Raw genomic sequence first — 6,694 nt, 5'->3', positions numbered from 1 at the left:
ACTGTGACACAAACTTCTCTCTCTCTCTCTCTCTTTCTCTTACTATTTCTCTCTGAGCGTTGGTAATGCATTCCCGAGATGAACAAATAAAATAGCTCTTTTCACTTTATCCTATTTATTTTTTTTCTTTTTTTTTTTAACTAAAATCAAACGTTAAAACGAGATTAAATGTTTACAAAACAAATATAAAAGCATAGGCTAATTCTCGATTGAAATGGAAACGAATGTTCAATACAATGATATATTTTTATCAATAAAATAATACCTTGTTGTGATTTGTTTTTATGCATGGAAAAATGTTTACTCAATCTTCGTGATTATCCTTCAAACAAATATTTATCATACGATTTGATTGATTATATAAAAAAAAAAAAATTCTCTTTTTTTTTTTCTCGCGTAGTTTCAATAATTGTTCATTGAAAAATATCATTAAGATAATTAGTTTGAAGTTTACATTTAGCATATATTATTAGCGAACATTTGTAGACTTCATTTATTTTATCTCGTTCGATGGAATCAGGGAACGATTTTAACGAGGATGAACAATAGATAAGAATGAGAATGAGAAAGAGAGAAAGAAAGTAACTTAGCGATTCAAGCATAAATTCATTTCGTCGACAAAAGATTCCTTTATCGTGGTTGCCTTAGTGAAAGATAGAAATGAGAGATGGTCTCATGATTTAATGACTAAAAGCATGATGATTCTCCTATTTCTTTATCTTTTATTCTCCTTTTACGAGAAAACTAACTAATTTCGAATAGAACTTATATTTGAATTTAGGTCGAATTAAAAATACGAGAAAAAAAAGATAAAAGGAAAGGCTAACGTATTATAGATAATAGAATTTATACGGCTTACGATTTGTTTATTTTATCGATTAGTTCGAATAAAAATTGAAAAAAAGAAAAATGATTTATTGATATCGAAATTATTCGTTATCGTATGAAAAATGACTTTTATCTAGTTTGATATATTTATAACGTGATTCTCTTTTACCTATCTACACATAGGCACATACATTTATGTTCACGTATAGACACATACACATATTCATGCATAAATGTGTGTTATACGATACTTACACGTTTACTATTCAATGTAATCATCTTACATATGCATACATATTTCATTGGATGTGCTTTGATGTGAACGTACAAACGTTCTGTTATGCACTGTAAATTTAAAGCTTTCCAATTGGAATTCGGATCATCGATACGTTTGATCGTTACGAGGCTGGGATGAATTATTTATATTAAATCCAATGCTTCTCTCGTAATTTTTCCCTTTTCCTTTTTAGCTTTATGTACGAGTCTTTAATTTTTCGGGGTTTGCTGTGCTAATTGTCGTCTAATGTTGGAAAAGTTCACTCGGTGTAAAATAAATGCCCTGTTCTTGTCATAATTATTTTTTATCTTTTTTTTTGTATTTTATTTTTTTTATTTTTTGTAACGTTCATTTTTCTTACTTTCTTCTTATTATTTTTTTTTTTTTAAATTTCTTATCCTTGCATTCAACATCTCATTTAAGAGAAGTTTCCCTTTCCTCGCACATTTTACCCTATTCCAAGTAAAATTATTTTCTTTTTTACGAAACGAAGTTTTTCGAAGCTTATTACTGAACAATTCGAACAATTTCGTGGAAGTTTAATTTGGTCTACGAAATATTCGTTTATTTTTAAGCTATTTATGCGAACTTTCAAACAAGCGTTAGTTATTGTTGCTAAATTTATTTTCTTTTTTATCAACTGTTGTAAAAAAAGAAAGAATGAAAGGGAGATAGGAGGTATGTGTATCTAGGGAAAAAGTTTCTTAATTGTGATGAAAATGAAAACTAGATTAAAGTATTGAAGAATTTATACGGGCTACTTTTAAGAATGTTTGAAAATTAAAATAAAAAAGAAAATAGAGGAAAATAGTTGACGAAAAGTTTGCTACATTTTTTGATTTTCTTCTTGGTTCAACTCGGTAGCTAAATTCTTTGAGAAAATAATTATAAAGTTACTGTATTAAGCTTGTTACGGTATTTGTTTTTAATAAAGAAGAAAAAAAAGAAACAACAAAGTATTTTTTACTATTATTCTAATTAGTTTAATATATTCCATAAATATCAAACTTTGTCATAGATGATTTTACACTTTAACTCTTTGGCCTAGAATAATGTCTGAAATACGTCATTTAGTTAATTATTCATTGAACTGTTAATTTATTATTAGTATGAATTGTTATATAATATCAAATGAATATCATAAATTAATTTAATGAAATATTTAACAACGTTAAAATATTCCGTTCGATTTCTAAGCCTACAGAATTGTTCAGTTAATTATAAATAGTATTTTTATAACGCAATAAATTCTATTGTATTTTTATCTGATGGGGGGTTAAAAAATAAACTCACTTTACTGTCAAACGAATGTAAAAAGTGCAACAAATTACACTTCCTCTGACATTAACTTTGTAGAAAGATAGAAATCGTATTTCTATCTTGTCAAGTTGAGTAAGTTAACGGAAACAGGTATTTCGGAAAACCAAATGGAAAGTGAAGGGAAAGAGAGAGAAGGAGAGACGGAAAAAAAGAGAAGAAAATAGAAAGAAAACAAAAAAAAAATAACAAAAGAAGAAGAAAAAAAAATATATAGAAAGAAACGAGTCCTTTAGCTTCCGGCATGACTCGTCCTCCTTTTCGTGTACTCCAATCTCGTGTTCTGCTCGGTGAAATACTTTTCTCTTTTTTTTTGTTTCACTCTCATTCTCTCTCTCTCTCTCTCACTCTTTCTCTTCTTCTTTTTTACATTTTCTCTTTTTATACGAATTTCACACGTTATCGTATCTCTCCTATCTCTCTTTCATTCTATTTCTCTTTCTTTCTTCTCTCTCTCTCTCTCTCTCTTTCTCATTCACAATTTTTATATTTCTTATAGTACCTCATTTTTCGCAGGACAGTCATTTTCAACTCGGACAACTCTCAATTCTTCTTCGTCTATTTTTCTCAACTCGTAAAACAGGATCAACGAAGTAAGCTCCTGATTTTCTTTATCCTCTTTTTTCGATTTTATTGTAAGAAAAATTTCGCGTAAAATGGATTTTACGAAAGAACGAAGCTTTTCTGTTTCAACGCTTCTTAATTAATTGTATCTGCTTCATCGTTCTTTTTTAACTTTATTTCTTTATTGATATGATATGAAAAAGTTAGCGTGTCATAATTTCTACTTAATATTTTTACGATCGAGAATATTCATTAATTGAAATAATTAAAGATGTTTCACCATGACTAATTATTTAAATATTTATTGTTTGCTTTTATTTTTATTTTATTTTTTTTTTTAACAAAAACTAAAGAAATAATTAATTTGTATGAATAATTTTTATGCACGAAATACGATGTACCATGTGTAACAGTTTAATTTATAAACATTTCTTTGATTATTTTCTTCTTTTATTTACCCCCGTTTTACATTGAAATAATGTTAACCTCGGTATTGATTTTTTGTCTAATGCAATAGGATTTTAATTACCAATTTCCCTTCTCTCTCTTTCTCACTTTATATCCATTTCTCGAATTTTGTTTGTCAGCTGCATTGGAAGATACGATACACGTTTATGATGCTTCGTTTGCATCAACGTTGTTTCTCGCATTATTCGATAATATGACTAATTTTCAACGCGACAAACTCATCTACACGTAAATTCTCCTAATTACGGAATCACGCAACAATGAACTCTGCTTGGAAATAAGCCAGCGTGTATTGTGTGTCGGTAATGCAATAAATAATGGTCTATTATTAAATATCGTTTTACAATCCTTGAAAATGAATTTAATTACGGAACACGTACGATATTTGCCTTTAAACAACGAGTCAATTAAAATCTATGGACAAAAAAAAAAAAAAGAAAGAAAATAAAAAGTACGAAAATATTTGCCATTTGGGTAAAAGTTTATTTGTATTTTTACGCAAAAATTTGATAACGAAATTTTATTGAACCTTCTCCGAATAACTTCTACCTAACTGTTTTGTGATCAACGTTCAATTTCTTTTCGATATCATGATTGCTAATGAACTAATTTTGTATAATTATTTTCACAAATTAATCGATTATTTCAACGATTGTTCGACCAGAACGAGTTACATCTCGGATTTCGTAATTTTCAGATTGAAATTGCACGAACCAGTAATTTTTTTGCCATTTGCATCGATACTCCATTATACATTTTTTTTACTAACCTTAATCACATTTTGCCCTTATTTTGTATAATATAAATTCATTGAATGAAACAAATATCACAATTTTGTCTTTATTTTTAATTATTCTACGATAAGTTAACTTTCAAATGTTAGCAAGTATTGTCAAGATTCAATTAAAAACCACAAAACAATTGATTCGAAAATAATCTATTGAAGAAAGAAAATATGAAAAAAGTTTTTTCCTTTAAGCGAAATATTATTTTAAAGTGTCTACTACTCTTCTTATTATTCTTTCGTCAGATTAAAGTGGATTTCGTGACATAAATTTAACACGATAAGCGTTCCAACCGATCATCCTTCACAAAGTGACAACGTTCTGTTATTTTTAAGACTGGAAAAGAAACCAAAAAATGGAAACACACACACACAGACACACACGAGATCCGAGAAAATCCTCTCCTCTCTTAGAGCGTGAGCGAGAGGGATCAAAGTTCTCTGAAGAAAAAAATCAACGAATATTTTTCGCTTCTAGTATTATCGTGACAGTTTTGTCCTCGTCATAGTCGACGAAGTAATATATTGCGAAATATATTAGTTTTTATCTTTTTCTCTCTTCATATATATATATATATATATATATATATATATATATATATATATATATTTCTTTCTTTTTTTCCTCGTATTCGTTTATATCACAAATTTTGTCTATCCACTTACTATCCCAGTGTACCATCGTGTTCGCTAACTCACAGTGTCAAAACCCTCTCTATGATGTACTGCGACCTTTGATTTTATTACTCCCCTGTTCCCTTTTTTTATTTTTATCTTCATTTATTCGAAATAATAACATTTGACAAGCTTTGATAGACGTCCAATCCATTTCGAATAAATATGTATGTAAATGACAAGAGAAAAAAACAAAAAGATAGAAAAAAACCACACGATTTTTACGATGAGTTATCGAATGAAATTGTTACCTGCGATAACAAAAAATAAAAAAAAAATAAAAACGCATACACACACACACGTAATCGTTATATTTCTATTCGAAAGATTATCGGATTAAATTTAACAACGGGTTTATATTATTTCATTTAGGATCAATTTGAAGTTTTCACGAAGTATAATTGTATGGAATCGTTTTGGAGGATCATCCAGTTTAAAGTTTGACCAAACTTTTCTCTTACACTCTTCCTCCCTTCACCTTCCTTCATCGTTTCCTCGAAGAGTAAAGATCTAATCTAATTTTGGTCAGAGGTATATCATGATACTTTGGAGCACGTTAATCTTATGCGAGTCATTTTCGTACAAGTTTAAATTATCTTTATCGTTTAGTAAAATCAATGGGATGTTTCGAACTATAAATTTCGTTATTTCTCCCCTGTCTCCTCGGTGTAAGTTAAATGTAATTAAACTTTGTCAAAAACTGACGAAATAGAAAATTGTTTTTGGTAAATAAAAAACTTTGGATTTTTACAATTTCGCGAATTTTCCAAATTTTAAAGTAATTTAAATCGAAGCGTTGCAAAAGATTTTTTTCTCTTTTATTTTTGTTCAAACAAACAAACAAAACAAAAAAAATTCGTTATATCGTCTCTGTTTTCGTCGAGAAAGTTAGCGAGAAAGTGGTGCGTAGGTAAAAACTACGTGCTTGTTAGGAAATTAAATTACTTCGTGGCAGCTCGACCAAGCGTTAATGAGCGTATTGGATTAAAATCCTTGGCTACGAAAATTCATCCTGTTTTTTTCCCTTTTTTTTTTTAACCATTTGTACAATAGCAATCGAAACCCGCCGTTACAATTAACTCCAATTTTGATAACGATATATATACATGCATGTACACTTGAATAAAGTATCCAATAAAAGTGCGCAATTTAAAACTCGTTTTATTCGATAATGATCAATATTAAAGTCTTCAAAAATTATATCGTATATCGATAAGTCGATTGCACTTTAAACAACTTATTTATTTTAATTATGACATCTACTTTTTTTTTTATCAATATTTCAATGATTTTTTATGACGAACGTTTTTTTAAAACACACTTCTTTTGGTTAACTTTTTTTTTACACTTATGTTCAAGCTCCTGAATGTATGCAATATATGCAATATAAAAATTTAATAAAAGTGGAAATATAATCATTAATTATAATTAGATTAATAAAAACTGAAATAATTTATTATTATTTCTCTTGCGTATTAGAAACAAGGAACGAATGATGACAAAAGTTGAATAAGAAAAACTACGAGTAAAAAGTAGACAGGAATGTTTCGCATTACCTTTTTGTCGTCATTGATATTGCGAGCGTGTAAACACATACATACACACAAACAGACAGCAGGTGTATTTCTAGGTATAAAGGTATGTATATTTGTATGTACCTCTTCAAATGGGAGCTGTACTTCAGGCTCAGAGGAAAAAAATATCTTACGCTTTGTATATTTGGACCACGCATTATATATCTCAACGTTCACGTTTCTTTTACGTCGGTGAACATGATCTCG

This window comes from Polistes dominula, unplaced genomic scaffold, assembly GCF_049000335.1.
Source record: "Polistes dominula isolate Pdom_NZ unplaced genomic scaffold, Pdom_raw_medaka contig_373, whole genome shotgun sequence".
Classification (NCBI taxonomy): Eukaryota; Metazoa; Arthropoda; class Insecta; order Hymenoptera; family Vespidae; genus Polistes; species Polistes dominula.
This window is presented reverse-complemented; position numbering follows the sequence as displayed.